We start from the raw sequence: 23,770 nt of genomic DNA, 5'->3' as shown, positions 1-23,770 counted from the left end.
TGGGGACACGGGTCTCACACCTTTAAGACCAGCTCTTGGAAGAGATTCATCAGATGCCAGCTGGGCCCCCAGACAGAAAGTGTGAGCAAGCGCTCGGATCTTGAGACTCTAAAAAATCATGAGACACCCCCCCTCCCAGGACCACGAAGACCCCTGAGCCAGGTCCCCCGTTTCTACCTGGGTGGAATGAGGTCCAGTCTGAGGACAAGACAGGACCAAGATCACAGGTGGCAAAGGGGAGGCAGGTGGGCGTAACCTGGCTTGAGGGAACCTTCCTTGGCAAATAGCCTTTCTCTCCAGGGCAGTTCTCAGAGTGGAGCCCTGAAAGTCCTCGTGGTGTGGGACGTCCCCCCTACCCCACCCGCCACTCCCTCAGTGTCCACCTGGACACCCCAGGCAGTGGTGTGATGAGTGAACAGGTTCCCACGTGCCACCAGGCAGGGCTGGGGGTGCAGGGGAGGCGAGCACACCCTGGTCCCTGCCTGGGTGCTGAGACGTGAGACAGGGCCAAGGCTGACTGGAGCACGACCTTAGCTGAGATAGAGGGTCCTGGGGTCAAGCAGAGCTGCCAGACCACAGCAGGCCCAGGGCGGTGGGAGCCTGCTCCCTGCAGTCAGCTCCTGCACCTCGGGGAAGATGCCAGGGCTGGTGCCCAGCACACTTTTCTCTCCCCAAGTTCACCATCCCAGGCCCGTCCAGCTCCCCTGGGTGGCACGATACGGAGGCAGAGCAGGGCCAAGGATTTCAGCAGCTGAGCTTCCTCCATTGAGGAAAAAGCCAGTGCAGGATACAGACGAAGACACGTCACCCTAGAAGCTCAGCGCATCTGGGGTCCGACCCGGCCCACAGAGCCTTCCTCCACTTCTCCAGCCTCTCGGCTCTCGCCTTCCAAACGGTGGACTTGGCAGGGAAGCTGCGTCCCTGCAGGGAGCCCCTGCCTCCCCGGTCTGCAGAGTGGTCCCCCAGGAGAGCTGCCAGAGGGTTTGCTGTTGGACAGTAGGGTCCCCTCCTCTGGGCCCCGGGCCCCTCTGCCCCACTCCTCCCTCCCAGTGCCCCATGTGCCCTGCAAAGGTTTGCTTTATTTAGGTCAGGCGCAGACGGGGAAATGAAAGCGGCCTCTTTGGGTATATTGTGCACATTTGACCCGTGGAAGAAGACAGCTGAGAAACGTTATTCACGACTCTGCCTCTCTGGTGTCCTCAGCGTCTGTGACACCAGCCCACCGTCCAGCAGAAGGTGTCTAGACCTGAGCACGGTCCCCTCCCGGTCTCACGGGTTGGTGCCAGCAGAGCAGGCGGGATTCTGTTTGGTGGTGTCATGGGCGACAGTAAGAATTCACCATTTAGACCTCCAAGGATCCTGAAAGCCGTATTACAGGTGATCTGCACAGCCCTGGGAGGCAAGGGCACGTTCCTGGAACGCTTCAGGGTCATGTCCGTAGGGAACCAAGGTGGCTTCCACATTTTGAAGCATGTTTGTGATCTGAGCTTACAGTTATCGTATCGACGATCTTCCCGCTAAGACATGGATGTGCAGTAAACGTTATTGTAAAGACCCGCGGACAGCTCTTTGGTTTACTGCCTGCCAGGACCCTCCTCGGGGTCAGAGTCCCCAGCTGCTCGTGAAAGGATGTTGACCCCTGCACCCCTGTAAATATTCAAGGTCACAGTTTCACTTAGTGTTAATTACGTCTTCAACTGGGCAGTTAAAATGCCTGAGATTCAAGCTGGACTCTGTGGGGAGAAAGTGGTTTCTTTCCACGTCTGTTGGTTGATTTTCTTTCGTGGTTCTCTGGTCCCTCGTACAAGGTCTGGGGATAATTCAAATTTTGTCTCGGAAGATGCTTTCGAGGTCAGCTCAGTGTAGGTGATCCGCCACCCAGCCCTGGGCGCCCCTGGCTCATAGCTGGGACCGAGAGCTGTGGGCTGTTGGCTGAGCCCTGATGTTGGCGTGGGGGGTGCTTCTTGGTGGGAAACACCTTCCGTCCACAGGTGACTGGGTGATGCAGGTCGGAGGGAAGGCGGGAGGCGTGCGGCACTGGAGAGTCACAGTGAAAGACCTACCTGTTCTCAGCCCAGGGTCCCAGGAGCAAGAGGAGCGTCCACTCGTGGCCTGGACACTGCCTGCCCACAGCCACACCACCTCCCGGCCGGGGTCTCTCTGTCCTTCTCTGAGCCGATTTTACCTGAACCGGGCAAAGTGTTCAGCACTTCAGTGTGTGGTAGCTGATTTCTAACCAGGACGTGTTTCCCAGCAGCGATCAGTCTTGTTCACAGGGGACCAAAGTTCAAAAGTATGGAATGAGCTGAAAGTGACTGAATCTAGATCTTGGGAAGGAGGGGACTTGTTCCGGTTGCCGGAGGGGTGGGCTGGCCAAGCCCCCAGCCACCCAAGAGCCTAGAGGTAGACCCTCCATGCCAGGGCCCCTGGGTGCTGCTGGCTTTTCTAAATCAACCACAGACCTCAAGCGTCTGCGCGACCAGGATTCCCAGAGATCTCAAGGCCTGGGAATTGGACCGCGGCAGGATTCTTTCCAAAGCTTAGTAAGGTTTTTGCATTCTCCTGAATATGAGCAGATATGTGCAAATATTTCCAAAGTAGCATCTTTTATCTGGGTCATTTGAAAAGAAGAGTGCCTGGTAAAATAGATTTAGGTGTAATTGTTTCTGTAAACAGTCTTGAATTTTTAAGAGTGTCCACTTTTCTGAGGTTAATTTTGAGAGCTGAAGCTGGAGGTAGTTACTGAGAGCTTGTCCTCAGAGCCGATGTGCTACGGGGCAGTTTTATACCTGATTGTTCATAGGAAATGGTCTCAGAGGTGTCCTTCCGAATGTTGTAGGCCCCGTGGCCCCCCCCCCCCCCGTGAGAGACGGGTGACCTGCTGCAGACCTCGGGCCCGGGGTTAATTCCCATCTCATCTCTCCCTGCGCCTGCTGTCTGCCCCTCTCGGGGCTCCGCGTGTTTATGTTGAACACACGGGAGGGGAGGGCGCCGCCTTCAGAGGCCTCGAGAGCCTTCAGTGAATTCCATGTAAACCGCGTGGGGGCCTCGCACGCGGGGCGCGAGGCGGCGCCACAGTCGGTCCCAGCTCCTGGCACGTTGCTGTCTGTAAGGTGTGGGAGACTGTTCCTAAGGGGCCCAGGCCACGCTGGGCTGGACCTGCCCTCCCAAGCTGGCTGGTGACCCTCATTGCCAAGTCCAGGTGCTGGCTGCCCCCTCCGAGGCTGGTCCTCCCTCCAGCAGGGGGCACTGCCAGCCAGCTCACAGGTGCCCCTTACAGGCTGTGTGCAGCCTCCCCAACCTCCTCTCCAGAGACACTGCTCCCCATCACCCCCGAATCCTCGCCTTCCTTCAACCTACTTCGCGTGTGCTCCTGTGGCCTGTCCTCTGCCCACGCGCCCTTCAGCCCGTGGCCGCAGCCCAGCCGTCCTTCAGGATCCAGCGCCAGCCCCTGAGCCTGCACAGGTCCCCCAAAGCCCCGGGGACCTGTGCGTTTATGATGAACCTTGTCCTACCTTTACCGTAACACGTTACATTTTGCTACAACCACTTACATTGATGACATGTATTTTTATTTTGTAGCAAAATGGTTGTAGTTATTATGTACTTTTATTGTATCTTCATTAGAACACAGTCCATCTTTGTTAATATAAACATTGTCTGTCCCCACGTGACTGTGACCTGGGTGAGGACAGGGTCCGAGTCGTGCTCAGCGCAGCTCTCGACTCTTCGGAGCCGAGGCTGCTGTCGCTGGGAGCCTCGCGTCTTCAGGTTCTCGTCTGTCAACTGCGCGAAGACATTTATTAAGTCGGGACCCCGGGGGCCCGTGTGGCGGGTGCTGTGGGGGCGAAGGCGGTGGCTGGAGACGAGGCCTCCGCGGCCCAGGGCTGGGGGCCTGCTTCCCCCCTGGTGACTGAGAGTCGGTCACCGCCGGCCTGTCTCTGAAATGCCGTCGTCAGGGGGACGGTCTCCAAAGGCACTTCCCGCACCACCCGCTGAAGCTGCTCCGCAGGGGGACTGTCCCCCCTCTCCTAGCAGTGATTTTATCTGGAAGCTGGGTTTGCAGCCATCTGGAGAAGCCGGAGCTCCCCGCTGGTGGCAGGAGTTCAGATGTGGAGGCCGCGGCCCCTGGAAGAAGCTGCCCCCACTCTCTGCACACTCAGGACCACAAGCCTCGCTGTCCCGCACCCTCCGCAGCGTCTGGTCCCGGGACTCACCGGGGAGAAGGGGGGAAGCCTCCCTCGCAGGCGGGCCGCGGGGTCAGCGCCGAGCGTCGCCAGCGGGAACGCGGGGCTTCCTGCCGCGGCTCCCCTGGGACAGCAGCTCGCTGGGAACGCCTCGGGCGGGCCTGCAGGGCGGGTCTCTCCACGGCAGTGACACTGGGAGCCACTAAGGACGAGACCTGCTGGTCACCCAGAGGCGAGGCTGCCTCTCCCCAGCTGCTCTCGGGCTGACTTCTCCTTGGCAGACAGGCCGTTCCAGACACAGTCAGCCTGACTCACCGCAGCCGGGCCCAGGAGAGGGAGCGAGGGAGCGAGAATAAAAGAGGGAGAGAGAATAAAAGAGGGAGAGAGGGGGAGAGAGAAAATGAGAGGCAGAGCCGAGAGTGCCGCTGCCAGATGCGCGGAGTCTCCCTTCCCTGGAGGCAAGGCCAGGACTCTGCTGCGAGCCGCCAGGGAGCCTCAGAGGAGCGGCCACGGCACCGTAAACACGGCCGGTCCACACAAGGCTCCTTTCTCACACACGGGCGGCAGGAGCTGGGGTCACGCCTGAGTCATGGAGCCAGGGACAGGGACAGCCTGTCCTTGCCGGCTCTCGCCCTGCCCGCCAGCCCCAGGCCCCGGACCCCGGGCCCTGAGTGCAGGGGCCTCCCGCAGGTGGCGTCGGCGAGCATGGGGCCGGTCGTGGAAGCAGCAGAGCGTTCAGAGAACAGGGGCCTTGGTGGCCCCGGTGCAAACAGGCACGGTCCCGCCAGGCCAGGACACACAGCCTGCGCCGGGGTCGTGGTGGCCTTCCTGAGCTTTCACCTGCCCCGCACACACCGCGGCCACCGGTCCTGGAGACCGCAGGTCACCTCTCAGCTGTGTGGCATGGGCGGCGTGTGGGGTGTTTCTCTGCAGGGTCAGCAGGGGACCGTCAACTGCTAGGTGTCCTGGGAACTTTGCAGGTGGGATGAGGGAATCCCCCCCATTCCTGGGAAAGCTGGACCCTCCACAGGGGGTTTGTCCCCACAGACAAGCGCCTGGACCTCAACTCTGACCTGCTTTGCAGAGCAGTGTGGGCCACATGTGGCAGTGCCGTGGCCTCCGTGACACTGGCCTGGGACTCATGTGGCCGTGGCCTCTGTCCCACTCTTTGAAAATGGGCGCAGGGCCCACAAAGAGAGACGAGAGTGTCCTGCCGGTATAGCCACCCTGGTTCAGGGACCACTTACAGGTTAGGGACACCCAAGGGAGGGAAGGACCTGGGACGAGGGGCCAGGGCCCAGCCGCCGGAGGCACGCAGTGAAAATGAAATAACCTCACAAGTCCGGCTGCTTCTCGACGCATGATTCCCAGGGAGGGGGAAGTTCGCCTTTTGTCCATCCCTCCTCAGCCCACCTGCCCTTAAACGTCTCTTTTGAAAATCAAGTCGTAATAACCGAGTCCGACCTGCGCGGGACAGCCCGGTCCCCTCCGGCGTTCTCAGTGTTGGGGGGGTTCTCATGGTCATTGGGGTTCCCGTTCTGTCTTTGGCCTTGTGTTTCCTCTGTCCTACCCCACCCTGGCCGACAGGCGCAGAGAGGGGGGCAGGGAGGGGTGGGGCCTGACCCGTGAGGGTGTCCCCGGAGGGCCCCACACTGGGGTTGTCTCTACGAGCCCTTGGCTCGCTCCCTGCTTGTACCTTCTAGTCCAAAGGAGGCTCTGCTCGCTTTGCGGGCGCAGACCCCTCTGGCTTCTCCCGACGATGCATCCTGTTTGGAAAGGCTGGTCCCCGCTCTCTGGCTGTTGGAAGCAGTTCAACGTGGCGATGCCCCCCCCCCCCACGATGTGAATTCTGTTTGTCATGTGAGTGATGAGATGAAGCTGACTCTGGCCCTCAGCCAGCTCTGGGGAGCCACGTCCAGTGTGGCCGGGGACAGTGCACCCCAGTTGAAGGACAGTGCCAGACAAATGCCCAAGAGAAAGGGGCCACCCGGTGGGACAGGCACCCACAGGGTAGGTGGCCACGGTCAGCTTCACCACGGTGCCCGTTACTGCTCACCTCGACTTGGCCCCTTCCCTGCACCCCAGGGAGGGTTTCTGGGAGCCCAGGATTTGAGGGGCCTTTGTTTTCGGTGCACCGAGAGGGAGGAAGGAAACCAGGTGGTGCCCCTTTGAGTGAATCGGGCAATTCCAGGGTCAGGTGGAAGCAAAGACCCCTCCACTCTCCGTGCTGAAGGGGCCGTGAGAGGGCAACGCCCGGGACGCCTGCTCTGTGCTGTGGACGACGGCCACGCTCTGTGGGCACCTCCTGGCCTCGCGAAACCACCTCCCACCCTTCCCGTCTCCACTGGCAAAGTCCAAGGTGTGGTTGTGTGAGAGTGTGTGTGAGTGTGAGTGTGTGTGAGTGTGTGGGTGTGTGTGTGTGTGTGCATGTGTGTGTGCGCCTGCGCCTCGCTGTGTCTGGCTGGAGGAGGCCTCCCATCGGTGCCCCCCCTTCGCTCCCCACCTGCTGTCCCTGACAGTCAGTGAAGTCCCCGGTGCCGGTCCCCCTTTCTGGCCGCAGAGTCTCACTGCGCCCGGCGTGCCCGCTGTTCACCTGCAGCTTCCTCCCCCTCGCTGGGCCCCGGGGCGTGTGCCGGGGCTTTTCAAACAGCCAGTGGCATCCCTGGCACACGGGCACGTGACCGGCGCTCAGGTGGGAGGGTGAATGAGTTTATGGACGATGATGGCCGGCGGTGGGAGGGAGGAGGGACGGCGGGCGGGAGGGCGGCAGGGTGGCGGGCGGGGCGGGCAGAGGGCAGGTGGGCGGAGGGCTGTCATCAAGCCTCGCCCTGTCGCCCGCCGCCTCCCTGTCGGGAATTCGCACCGACGTTTGCTCCCTGCACTCGGCCCGGCGTGGAGTTGAGCAGTGTCCGCAGGCTGTGGGCAGCACAGAGGCTCCGCTCGGCCCCTCGACAGGCTCGCGCGGAGACGCAGAGGCGCCCACGGCTCCGGGTGGCTCTCCTGTGGGGAGGCGGCCGGGGCCCAGATGGTTCCACGGCAGCAGACGGGCTGGTGTCAGGGCGACACCGAGGGGGCCGGGCGGAGCCTCTGGGTCAGGAAGACGGGTGCACCTGCCCTGCCCCCTGCGCCTGAACCCCCTGCTCGGGCGGCCCTGTCCTGGCTCTTCGTGGGTGAGCCCGCGTGTCCCCTCGGACGGCCGGGCAGCTTGAATGTCAGGAGCCGCGGTGCTGCCCCTCCCGCCGAGGGGGCTCCACGTGGCCCCCCAGCCCGGTTAGTCACCCAATCACAAGCACACGCTCCAGGAGCGCGGCCGGACTCCCCGCCGGCCACTGGAAAGGGCTTCGTACTCGGAGTGCTCTCAACTGGGAGGGTGTGCGTGTGTCCGCGTGTGTCCGCGTGTGTCCGCGTGTGTCCGCATGTGTCCACGTGTGTCCACGTGTGTCCGCGTGTGTCCATGTGTGTCCGCGTGTGTCCGCGTGTGTCCACGTGTGTCCATGTGTGTCCGCGTGTCCGTGTGTCCGTGTGTGTCCGCGTGTGTCTGCGTGTGTCCGCGTGTGTCTGCGTGTGTCCGCGTGTGTCTGCACCACGAGTTCTAGGGAAAGCCTGTCTGAGCCTCTTCAGATCTTTGTCAACTCAGCAAAGGTTCTGGGCTTCCCAGAGGAGCAGGGGTCAGTGTGGGCTCGGGTGCGAGGGGGGACTCGTACCACTGCTGCCCCCTGCTGAGCAGCCTCAGGGCCACCTGCTCACACGGACACACACGGACACAGACACACGCACACTGACACACTCACACTGACACAGACACTGACACACTGACACTCACACGGACACACACTGACACACACACTGACACGGACACTGACACACTGACACACTCACACGGACACACTGACACACTCACATGGACAGACACTGACACACTCACACTGACAAACGCGGGGCTGGGGCGTCGCCGTCACCGTATCAGAAGCCCTTCCTCGTTTCTGTGCCTTCACTCACCTCCTCCCAGGACCTGGCCGCCTCCCCGCGACGTCCTGCCCCCCACAACCCCCTCAGCAGACTCCTCCGGGTGACAGTTTCCTGCCTCCTCCTCGGTGACGGTGACGCCGTCCCCGATTCCCACCTGTCCCCGAGCCCCGCCCCAGCCCCTGCGGCGGACCCGGTCTCTGTGTCGGCACTGAGGCCACAGCCCCCCCCACGCGCCTCTGGATGAGGGCACGTCCACCTCGCTTAGGCGGCCCCAGTGCGCGTGGCCCAGTGCAGCGGGGGTCTCACAAGGTCCCCGTGAACGGCCTGCCTCCTTTGGGGTCTGACGGTTACGTGGTTACTCGTATGTGTCCCCGGCCGTGGAAGTGAGTGCTGCCGGCACCAGGCCTGGGGTGGGCGCCCACACCCCCGAGGCAGCGGGACCCAAGGCCTCTCCGGCCAGGCCCGCAAAATCCCCAATGTGCTCAGGCCTCTGGGAGCCATGATGCCACACGTCGGGGGGCGACGCAAGCTGGCTGGACAGGGCGGTCAGCCTGCAGCCCCGACAGCAGGCAACGGACCTTGAGCCACGGTCACCTCCTTTCTCTGGGTCCTCACCTCCCGCCCCTCACTCCCCACAGCCTCACCTCCTGGCTCACCTCACGGTTCCACAGTCGATACTGGGGGTCCCTGCAGAGCCCGCAGGGAAGAAACCTTCAGTGGGTGCAGGAGGCGAGGGTGGAGGTGGGAGACGGTGCTTGGCCTGGGCCCCTGGGTGCAGGGCGGAAGCTTGCAGATGCCTGGTGGCCCCAACCAGAGGCCACCCGTCCCGTTTCTGCTGGGAGGGTGAGAGGAGGCCCCTCGGTGGGAGGCCGGGAGCCCCAGGAGCCGAGGGAGGTGGGGGTGTCTCACGCAAGCTCCCCCTTGTCTTCCAGACTCTCGTGGGCTGAGGTGCGCGAGGAATGCGGATGCGTCTGAGCCCGTGGCCTTTGGAACCCGAACAACCTCAAGGAGGCACCTGCTCTGCTCTCCGGCAAGACCCAGACGAGGGGACGCGCAGCACCCAGGCCCGGCCAGCACCCTCCTCCCCCGACGGCCCCCGCAGAGCACGTGGCGCTCACGGTCCTCGCCGGTGACACGTTCAGCGCCATCTTTGCCACTGTTTGGATTTTTTCCTGGGTTTTATTTGGGGGGAGGGGGTGTTTTTTCTGGAAACCTCTGGATTCAGGAACACATTTATGAGGATTGGGACTTTGGAGTTGTAGTTCCCTCTAAGTGCCTTTGTGTAATGTATATTTTTTTAATAAAACAGAGACGCACCCCGGTACCCTTCTGTCTAAACTGGACCAAGGCTCTCAGAGAAAGAACCTGCGCCCCGCCCGCCCCGCCCGCCCTGCATGAGTCCCGAGTAAGCCCGGACTCGCGCCCGCGCCTCTCTCCACGACTCGCTCAGTAACCAGTTTTTATATTTCCCGTTTCAGTGTATATGTTGCTTATTTGTTTTATTTATTGAGATATTTTTAACAAGCTCGGTGACTGCACGTGGCTGTGTATACGCCCCCCCACAATAAAGACGCCGGCAGCCCCAGTGTCCTGTCTGTTCTCTCCTCCACCTCGCCGCTCGGACCCGGCTCAGACCCGAGGCAGCCGCGGCCGGGCACAGAAAGGGCTGTCTCCTCCCTTTAGGAGGGGCAAGGAGTGGCGTGAGACGTCTTATGCCACAGGCGATCGGAGAGCTTTCTAGAAACTCCCGTCTCTGCTGCGGCTGAGCGTTCACAGGACCCGGCCGGGGGAGCGGGTGAGGTTGACACAGCCTCCCACGCAGGCCCCTCCTCAGTCCCCCGGCCCCTGGGCCTCAGCCGGTGGAGATCGTGCTCCCAGGCCACGTCCCGTCCCTCAGATCACACTCACCGCCCGTGTCCTGCCCCTGCTGTCCAGGGCCAGCTCTGCGCAGCACCCCCCTGCCGGGCCCAGGTGGGACTCCTGCCCCCCGGATGCGATATTCATGCCGTTCCCTCCCTCTTCCCCGACCGGTCACTGTCTGTCCTGGATACATCCAGCCCCCCGCCGGCACACGGGACACGCCTGCCTTGCTCCCCTCGGCCCCCCAGCCTGCAGGCGACCTGGACGAGCAGACAGGTGACGCCACGTGCTGAGGGCCGTCTGGTCGGCTTTTAGTCGTGCGAGTGATTTAAGGGCATGAGGACCAGGCAGGAGGGAGTCTGGGCCCTTCCCCCTCACACGGGCCTATTCCCACCCATTTGGTAAAGAAATTCATGGAAAATGCTTCCCGGCACACGCCCAGCCCCCGGTGTCCTTTGGTTTCTTTCAGAGCGGATAGCGGGCGGTCAGCAGAAGCCTCGCTAAGCCAGTGTCCTAGGTCCCCAAACAGGCTGTGAGGTGTCGGCTGGGGAGAGGCGAGGCCAGCGGACACCTCCACGCCCCCCCCCGCCTCCCTGGCACCCCTCCCCGCATTCAGGATGGCCGGCAACCCCCAGAGCCCCTGCCAAAATAGAAACAGGGGGCTGCTAAAAATTGCCACGCTTGCAGAATTTTATGAGGGGGGAAAGGAAACCTTTTTTGGTATATTGGCATCATCATAACCCACGTCGGGACAGAAACCAGGATGCCCAGGAAAATGGAAGCTGCTGCCAGGGGGAAGGTCCTGGGGCCCCGGGGGAGCATGAGGTCACCTCGCACCTGCCGGGCCGGACAGGCCCGTGGGCCTTCCTGCTCCCGCTGCTGGAAGGAGGAACAAAGAGCCGGTTTCCCGATTTGACAGAACACAGCACAACTGACGATAACCACAAAGAAGTCTCCCCATTTCCCTGTGAGGAAGGGAGCGTGGGGCCTGGACGTGGCCCCGGGGTTCTCGGGGAGCACATGTGACGACAGGGGCGAGTCCCCCGGGGGCTGCCAAGGGCGGCCCAAATGTTTGCCGTCAGTACTGGGGCCGGGTTCATGCTTTTTCTTTCTTTTTCTGTAACCCTCACCCAGGGATACTTTTTCCATTGATTTTTTTCAGAGAGTGGAAGGGGGGGGCGGGGAGAGAAACATTGAATGGTTGCCTCCCCTACACACCGCGACCAGGCTGGGGGATTGAGCCTACAACCCAGGTACGTGCCCAGGAATTGAACCCGAGACCCTTCGGCCCTCGGGCTGACGCTCTAACCGCTGAGCACACCGGCCGGGCTGGGGCGATGCTTTCCAACGGCCAGGGACTGGAGGAAATCTCAGGCTGGGCCCTGGTTCAGCCTCCAGGTCCCTGAACTCGAACATCATACAACTCGGAAGTGCACTTGCAAGTGAAATAAACACTCCTGGGGCGAAGGGAGGCCCCGAAACCTGTGCTCGTGGTCCTCCTGACCCATGGGTGACACCCTCATGGTCACAGGCCCCTCTCGGGAGAGCAGGGACCTCGTGTTCCAGACGAGGTGGGCACCGCGAGCCGAAACCCCAGTCGTGCTCTGTCCTGGAATGGACAGCGTCCCGCGTTCAGACGGGATGGACGCTCCCAACCTTCTAGCCACAGGGTGCGGGGGGGGGGTCAAATATTTACTCAGCGCACAGCCCGGTGGTGATTCCCATTTATGGCTGGTTTGTTTTTTTAACGGACCTTCCCCGAGACGCTCTGCAGCTCTTCACTCCCTCAGTCTTCCTTCTCCAACTTGTCGCTTCTCTAGTTTTGTTCAGGTTTTGAAAGCACCTCGTTTCGGAGCCAAGATGAACAAAACCTGGCTCTTCATGATGCTGGGAACAGACTCAACAATTCGCAGGTCTTTTACTTTTTTAAAGGCAAAGCTAATCAAAAGGGAAAAAGTGGCCCATTCTGCCCGCTGATGGGCCTGCTGACCCTGCAGAGCCCGATCCTCCCGCTGCCCACCTGGGGAGTCGTACGAATCAGCAAAGCAGAGGGCGAGCGCTCCCGCCCCGTCCTTACGTCCCGTGTGGACTGTCTTCCTGTCCCGGGCTCTCGGCCGGGTCCCTGCGCGGCCGCCGTCCCTCTGCTCAGCTGGGCTGGTGGGTGCTGACCGGCCCCAGCCACCCGTGAAGCCGCCCGGGCCAAGCGGAGGCCGCACCACAGCGCAGGCCAAGAGGCTGCCTCCCTGCGTCCCTGACAACCTTCTTGACGGGCGACCCACCCAAAGGCCTCGTACTTGTGGCCAAAGACCCGGAAGGCAGGCAGGAAACCACCAAACCGAGAACTTCCCAGGAGGCCTGCGCTGCGTGGTGACGGGCACTCATCCAGGCTGAGGGACCCTTACTCCAGCTAGAGAGTCATCTACACACAGAAACGGAAAGCGCCAGAAAGGATGCACTATTTCCAGAGGCAGATTCCTGGCTGGGCACTATTCCGAGAGGCCGCCAGCGTCCCGAGAGGCTGGAACTATCGCGAGAGGCCGGAGCTATCATGAGATGTCGGAGCTATTGCGATAGGCCGGAAACTATCGCGAGAGGCCCCTGGTATCGCGATAGGCCGGAGCTATCGCGAGAGGCCGGAGCTATCATGAGATGTCGGAGCTATTGCGATAGGCCGGAAACTGTCGCGAGAGGCCCCTGGTATCGCGATAGGCCGGGGCTATCACGAGAGGCTGCAGGTATCGCGATAGGCCGGGGCTATCACGAGAGGCTGCAGGTATCGCGAGAGGCCCCCAGTATCGTGACAGCCCGGGACTATAGCGAGAGGCCGCAGGTATCGCGATAGGACCCCCAGTATCGCGATAGGCCGGGGTTATCGCGGGAGGCCCCCGGTATCGCGATAGGCTGGAACTATCGCGATAGCCCCCCCAGTATTTGCGACAGGCTGGAACTATCGCAAGAGGCCAGAGCTATCGCGCAAGGACGCCAGTATCACTCACACGGGTGGAGGAGAAAAGGCTTCCCCCTGAATAAGCCGGGTCTGCCCTGCCCTGTGGCCGCCCCACCTGCGCCATGGACAGAGACAGGAGGCTCGTGTGAGCACGATGTTCTCTGTCGCCCACACAGAGGGCCGCGGGCTCTGTGCACCCCGGCAGACCCCACGCCCTGAGCTTAGCTGGAATGTCCGCGTGGGCGTGCGCTGGGTGACACAGCATGACGTGCATCCGCCCGGCTCTGAACGGGGACAGCGGGTGTGCGCACCCTCGAAGGACCCCCAGCCGCGGGTCCTCGGTGGCCCAGCCTGCGCGGCCACAGCGTCCAGCTCTGCAGGACCGGAAGCTCTTGGAGAGAGAACACAGGTTTGGTGTCCTGTCCTCCCACACCCCCTGTCAGAGGCAGATGGTTTCTGCCTTGTCCACATTCCCCACCCGTTTCAGGAGAGAGTGTCCTGCACCACCCAGGCTTTCAAGCAAACGTTCGGTCAGCCAGCTCGGCCTCGCGTGATCGGTCCAGCTGGACTCGGAGTCTTCCAGCCGCGGTGGTGGCTTAGTCCGGAGCCCAGCAGCTCCCTCGGCACAGGCTTCCGCTGTTTTCCTGGGAACCTAAACCCCGGAGTGTCCAGCGGCTCCATCAGTCTCCTGCAGATGACCCCCCCAGGAAGTGTGCCGGCCAGATGTCCCTGCCAGCTTTCCCTGGGAACACCCAGAGCTGGTGCACGTGTGTGCACACGCACGCACACTCACACACCCCCCCATTAATCAGAGCCTCTCTGCTTTATCTCCCTGACCCCGGCCAGCGCTGCCCTGATCGGCGATTCCCATCGCATGAGGAGTGTGGATGCTTTCTGAGGGCTGGGAGGCTTTTGTCAGTTGGGCTCTTTCCAGCATGAGTCACCGTCCGCCTCTTCTGCGTAATTAGTGCTCAGGGAGTTGCTGGTGTAACTCTGGTGAAGGCTGGAGAAATTAATCAGAGTGCATCTTACACTTGAAACACAGGCCCACCATCCGGCCAAACCCCCCGGCTCTGGCACACGGACAGGCGAGCCCTCCCTCCTCTTTGCCTTTTTAAAAATTTATTTTTAATTAGTTTGTGATTTCCCACATGCTCAACACTTGCCTTCCTCCCTCAATCTGGCACTTTCCTCTTCAGTATTTTGTTCTGGGAGGGTTTTTTTGTGTTTTTTTTTTATTGTTTTCCCAACCAGTGCAATTTCTCAATCCACTACATACCATTCGTCTCAATAAAATGGTTCTCACGAAATGGGAGCCCCGGAGGACCTGGGCACACGCCTCTCCTGGCCTCGCCCCTGCGAATCTGCACTATCCCTGTGCGGCCCAGGAACTCTGACCCACAGCCTGCAGCAGCCAGCCCAGGACACAGCCCCTCGGCCACAGTAACCAGCCCCCCGACTACCTGCCATGAGTCTCTGCCCAGCACAGTGAGTGGCCAGGCCCCGGCTGCAGCAGCTCTGAGGGAGCCGCCTCTGTCTTCTCATCGGTGGTCTTCGCCCATTTCCACACTGAGCCCCTGAAGGAGTCTATTTCTTCAGATGCATGTGGGGTGCCAGGCATTCCTCAGGGGCTCGGGGCTCTGGACCCCCTGCCTGGTCATCAGTAGCCAGCCCCCTCCAGGCGGCACTCTGTGCTCCAGGCTGGAATGCCCCTGTGTACTGTGGCCCCTCTAACCCGGTCTCTAACCTGTTTGGAAGGTGATCTGTGACTGTAGGAGACCTCACTTGGTGGCAGGGGGCCAGAAGGTGGGGACTCAGGCTCTCCAGGCTCTGGGTTCTTGACCACCTGGGCCTCCCATGACCTCCATATGGCACATATGACTACTGGGCCCCAGCCTCCGGTCTCAGCAGGGCCCCCCAATCCTGCTCTCGCCTGGTTGTCCTCAGTCTAGTCCCTGCCTTTCGCACCTGGCCACTCTCTACACCTTCCAAGACTGGCCATGGTGCCTCCTCTTCCAGGAAGCCCGCCTGAGCTCTGGGGCCCCACGCTTGTATTTGCCCACAGCCCCCCATACTCCCGCATGTAGAAACGGACCCCACGTCAAAGCCCTTCTACCAAAGAGGCTGAGCCCTTCCAGGTCAGGATCATGCCGTCCAGCCCACGCCTGGGTCCTCACACCCAGCAGGTCCAGGCCCAGGCCCAGCTGGCATCGCTACACAGGGCGGAGCTGGCTCACCAGCCAGGGGTGACCGTGCAGCTTTGACACAAGTGTCACCGTTCAGCCTGCTGTGCAAATGCAACTCCTGCGTCACGTGGCAAACAAAGGAGACAGAGAGGGTAGAACACTGGAAGGAAGGAAACAGTTTCGCAGTGACCAGTGAGCCACGGGCTAGGCAGGGGACACCAGGGACCTGCCCCATCTGTGGAGCCTCTTTGAGAAGACAGACTCCACGTGACCTTGAATTTCTACCCAAATGACCCCAAATGTTGTCAAGGGCTGGTGCGTAGAAGGACGGAGCTTGCCAGCTGTCCCGAGAAGGGTTTCTGCAGCCAGCCCCCTGCCCTCCCTGCGTATCTGCAGGGTCGGTGGGAATGAGCGTGGAGGTTTTGACCCAGAGGGTCACCGTGACTGTGACAAACTGAAACCATGGGCACCTACCCGTCTGGTCACCTGAGAAATAGGTGAGCTGCTTGCGGTGGAGTTAGATTAACTAAGGGGATGGTTGGAAAAGCCAACTCTGAAAAGCGAGACCCCATCAAGGGTGAGGGAGACGGACCCATACGTGGAGAGCTCTGGCCACAGCCCGGCTCAGCCCAGCCGGATGCCTCCCGCCATCCTGGGCGACCCCGTGCCCTCCGAGGGACTCCCAGGCACCAGGAAGCCAGGCCCCGGGGCTCGGAGCCTCAGGCTGGGTGGTCTGCAGGAACTCTGCCGGCTCTGCCACCTGGAGGCTCAGGGACGGGAGCCCCTGGGACACAGGCATCGGAGCTCTGCCCGGGGCGCTGTCAGCAAGGCACTGGGAGCCCCCAGCGGGAAGGAGGCGAGGCTCTGCCAGAGGGGCCGGGCAGGACACGACCCCACGTTTACCCCTCCCTCCAGGGTCCCAGGCCTCTGAAGGTCATAGACTGCAGGCTCTGCTCGGCCGTCTGCTCCTTTTATTTGATTTATTTTACCTTGATAAGGAGGCATTTTGACCCCGAGCCTCTCCCCGGTCCCGCAGGGCCGTGCTCCCCCGGTTTCCACGTGCAGCTTCTCCCCCCGCGTGCAGCGGGAAGGGTCTCACTCTAGGCTCCATTTCTTCCCGGCCCGTTTGTCACCGGGAACGCGTCTTTCATCGCCCAGCGGCTGGGGTGCCTGGTTTACATTTTTGTTCCTAATGCACGTTTTACTGCTCTGCGGCCGGAGGAAGCCTGGGAGCCGGCGGCTCTGTTTGTTGAAGTTCGGCGTGTGCTGTATACACTCGGCGTGGGGACTCGCTCGGCCCGTTCATTTTCCCTGAACGTCGATGAATCCGCCCCCAGCAGTTTTAGAGTCGCTGAGACTGTACAGAGTGGGGCAGAGAGAGATGGTTCTGGATCCTCTCCCATCCCCAAATCCTCCCCAGTCCTGCTCGGCTACGCCCACCAAAGGCACCCACTGTGCCCAAGCCCCATCCCACCCTGCACACCCCTCCCAGGACACACCACGGGCCCAGACCTGAGCCATCCCTCCATCGTCACCCAGGTCAGGGCCCTGACCACGGTACCAGAAGGGACACCTGGATGTCAGACTCTGGACTTCCAGAACAGTGGTGAGAGGATAATTTTCTGTCATTTGTTACGGCAGCCTCAGGACACGGGTGCCTCTCTGCGCGCACACAAACAACGAACCACCAGACCAGGATCCGATGGGACATCGGCCCCACTGGGATCCTGCTCCCTGGCGTGGCGAACCTCACTGAGGGTCCCAGCTTCTCCCCTGCATCTGGGACAGTCACAGAACCCTCCCAATGGGGTGACGACTCCCCTACATCAGGACAGACACAGGAAAGGGGTCATTCTCCATGACCGTGAGGGTTCCGAGTGTGCCCTTCACTGTCCGCTAAACATGCCCAGGTTTAACTCTGGGTCCCTGGAGCACTGCCCAGGCCACACCCAGCAGGTGCCCTCCACAGAGCCGCCCAGAAAGGGTTAGCGCCCGGAGGCTCTGCCTCTCCAGCGGGAGGAGCTGGAAAGACCCTCCAACCCGGGGCGGGGACAGAGCACCTTCTAGGCCACGCGGCCCCGGAGGACCTGCCAGATGACTCAGCGTCAGCCACTCAGCAGCGACTTCCTGGGCTGCCGGAGCCAACTTCCTCGGCTCTCCCGCGGCCCTGCCCCGTCCACACTCCCACCCACCCCGCAGCCTGGGGCCAGGTTTGCAGGGAGTCTGCTTCCTTGCATTTCTGTGCGGCTACTAAACACTCTTGGGAAAATGCAAGACCTTGGAAGTGTTATCCGTGGCTGTGACGGTGGTTTTCATGGTGGTCTCGGTGCATCACCCCCTTTGGGCCACTGCAGAGGGCCGTGGCATGTCCGCGCCCCCGGGGCACCTGGCCAGCTCGGCGTGGGCGCTGTGGTGCTCTGGACACAGGTGGCTCTGACCGGATGGAGGCCTCCCTGAAGGCCCATCTGCAGGACGGAGCACGGCCCGCAGCCACACAGGCAGGGCGGCACCCACCCTCCCCACCCTCCACTAGCCTGAATCATTTTGTTTTCTCTCCTCTCAGGTCAGCCCGGCAGCTGAGGTCCCGCCGGCCACGTCTCTGGGCCCTTTTCCTGTCGTAAAAGACATTCCTGTTCAGTACAAACTTTGCTTCTTTTGTTCCAGCTGACTGCAAAGTTCAAAGAACACAATAAAAAAGTACCTTCCTTAAAAAATCAAAATTCATACAACTTAGCAAAAGGAAGACAAACAACCCAATTAAGAAATGGGCACAGGCCCTGAATAGACTCTTCTCCAAAGAGGACATGCAGATGCCAAGAGACACATGAGAAAATGCTCAGCGTCACTAATCATCAGAGATGCAACTTAAACCCACAATGAGGTGTCACCTCACACCTGTCAGAATGGCTCCATCAACAAGTCAACGAACTATAAGTGCTGGCGAGGGTGTGGGGAAAGGGGAACCTGGTGCACTGCTGGGGGGAATGCAGACGGGGCAGCCACTGTGGAAAACTGTGTGGAGTTGCCTCAAAAAATTAAAAATTGACCTGTCATTTGACCCAGTGATCCCACTTCTAGGAATATATCCTACGGAACCCGAAACACTAATCACAAAGAACTTATGCCCCCCTATGTCCATAGCAGCACAATTTACAATAGCTGAGATCTGGAAACAGCCCCAGTGCCCATCAGGAGATGATGGATGAAAAGCTGTGGGACATTCACACCAAGGAATACTACGCAGCTGTGAGGAAGAAGGGTCTCCTACCCTTTGGGACAGCAGGGAGCGACTAGAAAGTACTATGCTAAGTGAAATAAGCCAGGCAGAGAAAGACAAATACCACATGATCTCACTTATGTGTGGATTATAATAAACAAACTGATGAACAAAGTGGATCCAGAGACATAGAAGCATGGAACAGCCTGAGGGGTCTCAGAGGGAAGGTGGGGAGAGATTAAAAAACTTACATGCTTATAAGCATGACCCATGGACACAGACATTGGTGTGGGGAAAGCCTGGGGGTGGGATGGATGCAGGGTGGAGGGTGGAGGGGATCAGTGGGGATAAAAAGGGGACATCTGTAATATTCTCAACAATAAAGATAAAGAAACTTAAAAAAATAAAATCAAAATTCAGAATCGGCCCTAAATTCCCACCAGGGAGAAGGCATTGAGCTCTTTCAACAACATTATCTCCCCTGGGCTGCACGGTTTTCCATGACCTGGTCCCTGGAGCCTCTAGGACCCTGTCCAGGCCTCAGGTCTGCAGGTGGGGGTGGGCTCAAGGGGTCCATGGGGAGGGGGTGCTGGCCCACCACCTGGGTTCTGAAGATCTCTTCATTGGAGTTATTGGGGAGCACTCTCCGCAGGTGCTGCTGTCAGAGGGACCCGATGAAATGGCCCCAAGCTGCAGGTTCCACCAGCTGTCCTGGCAGCCAGGGCCCCAGGTCAGACTTTCAGAGCCTGCCCCGCCCCCTCGCATCCCTGCCGTCCCCTCACATCCCTGCCGCCTCTCCTGGCCCCAGGGCCACCTGCCCGGCTAACAGAGGTGACCTCCCCTCCCCTCCCCTGAGGCCCTCTGACTGATCCTCCAGGATGGGCTTTGAACAGCAGGGGTCCTAGGAAGCAAAGTGGCCGCTTGCAGGCTGCTGGCCTTGGAGGGAGGAAGCCAGAGACCAAATGGCTCCTCCACGGAGGAGCTCCCCACGCGGGACAGTGGACACGTTCATTAACCTCTCTGAGCCTCGCTTTGTTTTGCTTTTATCTGGGACATGGGGTAAAAGCCCAGGTTAACCTGGTGGAGAGACTTCCCCTGCTTCTCCTCTAAAAGGGATGAAGGTCGCAAACCCAGCCGGTCGCACTGGAAACTTTGTATCCGGTGTGAGGAACACAGTATCCGCTTGTTCCAGCGCCCGCGCCAGAGACCGTCCTTCCTTCCAATGAATTATCTCCGACGCTTGGTGGAAAATCCAGCGACCGCATCGGCTTGAGTCTTTTTCTGGGTTCCCTAATCTGTCTTTTCTGTGTGGCTGTCCTTGTCCCGGTGTCGCAGTCTGGATCTCTGTTGAAATCGGGTGGTGTCGGTCTTCCAGTTGTGGTCTTTTTACTTCCTTTTCAAAATTTTTTGGCCACGGTAGGTCCTTTGTACTTTTTATAGAGGTATAAAGTCAGCCTTGTGATTTCTACCCCCTAAAAAAAGCTGCTGGAATGTTTATTGAGATTATATTAAGTCACAGTCAGTTTGAGGAGAACGGACATCGAAACAGTGTTGAATCTTCCAATTGATGAACATGGTGCATCATTCCGTGAAGATATTAATTTAAATTAAATTAATAAATCCAATCTTCTTTAATTTCGGTATCTTTTGGGCTTTTCGGCGCACCGGTCTTGCACATTTTTGTGAAGCTCATTTCACGGTGTTTCATATTTTCATGGACCCCAAGGACAGAGCCACCGGAGCAGCGGCCTCCGGACAGAAAGGGTTTGTCCGGGCCGGGCCCGAGCTCCCGGGAGCTGTTGCCTCCGTCACACACGGGAGCTGAGTGTCCAGGTCGCCCCAGAGGGAGGCGGCTCTGAGAAGTAACCAAGGAACCGTCAGCCCGCGGGCACCGGGCGTGTCCCAGCCACACAGCTTCGTGCGGGGTGACCGGGGATGGAAACGCGCTCAGTCCCACCAACGATGGGGGCGCAGGAATAATGACGGGTTTATGTAACACTGCCCCGCCCCCCGCACAGCAGCCGATACATTGTTACCGAGCGAGAATCTGGGCGGAGCAAAGCGGATGCACTGAGAACACTGGATACTTGAAAACAGCTCCGTAAGCAAAACATCTAGACTAGGTCCTGAGCTGAGCTGGTGGGAAACCACCCAGCCTTGAATGGCTAATGGGGTGCAGATGAGACCAGCTGGTTCTCTAAAATACAGCCGGGGTTTCCCAGGACGAGCACTGTGGCAGGTGGGTTACCGACAGTAACTGCTCGCGGCTCCCGGCTGCAGACAGGCCTCGCCACTTGCTCTGGCCAATGGGGTGTGAGGGTGGCGACCGGGGCTACGCCCGGCGAGCTCACACAGGCCTCCAGGGGTGTCCGCAGCCAAGAGGTCGGATGTCCTGGAAAGGGACCCCTCTAACCTGAATCCTGGGCTCTGGGGACACACAGAACACCCAGTGGGAGAGCCTAGGGCGGGACTCAGCACCTGGGACCACCTCAGGCCCGGCTTGGTGAGGGTGACCCCCAACGGCCCTGGAGCAGTGTGGCCTCGGACCCTCTTGTCCTCTCTCCTGGGAATCCGGGTGCCCACCTGCTGCTCACAACCCTGCCCCCAGGACGCGGGGCTCTCCAGCCCGGTTCACTAGCAGAGCCTCGGGGCCTCGGCAACCCCGTGAGAACCCTGGTTCAGTGGACGTGACCGTACTGCAGAAAACGGTCTCTGTGGGTGTGACCAAGTTAGGGACCTTCAGAGGAGATCATGCTGGGTTAAGGGGATGGGCCCGAGCCCAATGGCAGGCGTCCTGACCAGGCGAGAAGAGACGGGGGAGAGACCCGGGGAGGCGGGCGGTGAAGACGAGGCAGGGACCAGGCCACTGTCCTTCCGCGAGCTGCCGAAGCTGGGGGAGGAGGAAGGCTCTGCCCTCAGCCTCCGCAGGGGTCACGGCCCCGCCGGCGCTTGGGTTTCGACCCTCTGGCCTCCAGAGCTGTGAGAAAATAAATACCTGCTGTTTTAAGCCACCCAGTGTGCGGTCATTTGTTACGGCACCTCCAGGAGATGAAACCGCGGGCCTTCCATGGCCTTGCCCGCCCCTCCGACTCTTCCTGTCGCGCTGACACCCTCCTCCAGCGCGTGGGGCCGGCGTCCGGCCGGGGAAGGCCCCAGCCTGGATGTCCATACCTGTGGCTGCTTTCCGCCAGCCTGCAGGTCTCTGCTCGAAGGTCACCTTCCCACCGAGCCAACCCAGTGCACCCCGTCCAGGCCCCCCTGCCCCCCTTCCCTCCGTCCCCAGCGCTCACCTGGAAGCACGCCCGAGAGCTCGCTGGTGCTCCGGCCTGCTAGTTGCCCCCTGCGCCCACCAGGATATAAACCCCGCCAGGCGGGGCCCCTTGGTCCACTTGAGTCTCTTCACTGAACTGTCCACGACCTGAGCAAAGGCTACTTCCCAGCAGGTGCAGTCAGTCCTGGCACGTTCAAGGGCAAAGAGCAGGCCCTGGGGGGCGCCAGGGAGCCAGGGCGGGCTGCCTGGTGGTCAGGGCTGCCGTGGGGCGAGGTCTCACCGACCCCGAGAGTCGTCGCCAGTCCTACCCCAGCGGAGGAGAGGGCATCAGCCCTCATGAGGCTCCTGGAACCACAGACTCGGGCCGGGTCCCGCCCGTGCGAGGCCGGCTGCCCGCCTCCCCCACGCCGGCTCCGGCTCCCGCGGACGGACTCGGCCCGCGCGGAAGGCGGGGGGAGGCGGTGATATTTTCTCAGTAAACAGCACGCGGGCTGGGATGGCGCCCATGCCAGCTGACCGGCCGTGGAAGGGCCCCAAGGGCTCTTTACGGCCAAAATAATTGTAAATTGTCGGTGCTGCCATGGGTGGGGGCCGGGCTCTCAGGCTCCTCTCTCCGTCCATTAATTACCTCAGTGCCGGGAGCTGGCTCAGGACACCCCAAGGCGACTCAACTCCCAGGGTTATTCCGAGGCATTCGGGGAGCTGTTTTTCTTTTCCACGGCCTCTGCCTCGAAGCCAAGAAATTCCTGGGGAGGGGAAGGCAGGGGGCTGGGGTGCAGCACCGCTCAGGGGCATTCGGATTCCCAGCCCCGGCCCCTCTCAGCCAGGCTCTGCGCCAAGTGCCCTGATGACACCTGACCCTCCTCTTGGGGACCGAAACAGCCCCGATGTAAAGCGAGGACACAGGACTGCAGAGCCTGACTTATCGATAAGTGGCCAGTGGTGTGTGGCCTCAAGTCCCTGTGGTGACCACTATGGGCCCTGCCTCTGCCCAGGGGAATGACTGCTCCTGGACAGTCCCCCCTCGGTCAGCACCAGCCACCCCACTTGTTTTCGGCCTCCAGGCTCTTCCGACCCAGGGTGTGGTCTCACCTGTGTCCCCGGGTCCTGAGTCCCGGGGCGGGTGGGGGGGTGTCGCTCGGTGACGGGAGGCGCTCTGGAAGCCCGGCTGTTTTTTGTTTTGTTAATCCTCACGAGAGGATATTTTTTCCATTGCTTTTCAGAGAGAGCGGGAGGGCGGGAGGGGGAGAGAGAGAAACATCGATGTGAGCGACCCATCGACTGGCTGCCTCCCGCGACCAGGTACAAGCCCTTGACCAGGAACCGACCCTGCGGCCTGTGGTGCACGGGGTGAGGCTCTAACCACCGGGCCACACAGCCCCGGGTGCAGGCCTTTGTTCAATGACGGTTCCCGGCGGCCGCCCAGGGCACGGCCAGCCCTCGGTCCAGAGAGCGGGGGCAGCGGAGAGAAGCGCGCCCGATCGGAACGACGCCCGTCCCCGTCTCGATGGCGATCGCGGGCACCGGTCAAGCATCTCGTCTTTGCCCGGGTCTGGAGGCGTCGGCTCCTCAGACGCGGCCCCCGCAGGTCTGCTCTGCTGTCCAGGCCTGTCCCAGGCCGGCGTAGGGGCTGTTTCTTCTCTATGACCGAGCTGCTGAGTGAGTTCTCTGGTTGACCATGTCCCCGGTCCGTGGCCTCTGCGCCACCCCAGCCCCGGGTCACCCTGCATCCCTCGGCCCCTTCCCGGTCAGCGCGCCCGGGCAGCTTAACCAGCTCTTCCAGTTGGTTCAGTGTCCCTGGGCCCTGGGCAAAGGACACCACCCTCCGGGCCTCAGCTCTGGGCTTCGGCTGTGTCACCACCTCGTGGGGCTTCTGTGCTGGACATCAAATCACGCCCTTGGGTGAGCATCGTCCGAGGGCAGTCAGACAGACAGACAGACAAGGGGCAGCTGCTCCCCACCGCGGGCCGTGGGAACCTCCCGGCTCCTCGTCTGTAACAGGGGCGCTGTCCCTGTTCTGTCTCATCCGCAGGGCGGCCGTGAGTCGAGGCGAGATCGCGCGGGACAGGATGCTTGGGAAACGGACGTTTGTACAAGTGCGAGGCTCCAGGCTTCCACCTGCTGACCCGAGAG

General features: G+C 61.0%; 1 protein-coding gene across 1 annotated transcript in view; it reads left to right on the top strand.

Annotated features, from left to right (window-relative positions):
- TWIST2 (twist family bHLH transcription factor 2) overlaps positions 1-9,742 on the top strand; it is a 31,210-nt gene extending 21,468 nt beyond the window's left edge. The window contains exon 2 of the mRNA XM_081142356.1: positions 9,089-9,742. The gene's annotated coding sequence lies outside the window, so the exon portion shown is untranslated. The remainder of the gene's footprint in view (positions 1-9,088) is intronic.
- The last annotated feature ends 14,028 nt before the right edge of the window (positions 9,743-23,770 follow it).

This window comes from Miniopterus schreibersii (assembly GCF_964146895.1).
Source record: "Miniopterus schreibersii genome assembly, chromosome: 7".
Taxonomy (NCBI): Eukaryota; Metazoa; Chordata; class Mammalia; order Chiroptera; family Miniopteridae; genus Miniopterus; species Miniopterus schreibersii.
This window is presented reverse-complemented; position numbering and strand designations above follow the sequence as displayed.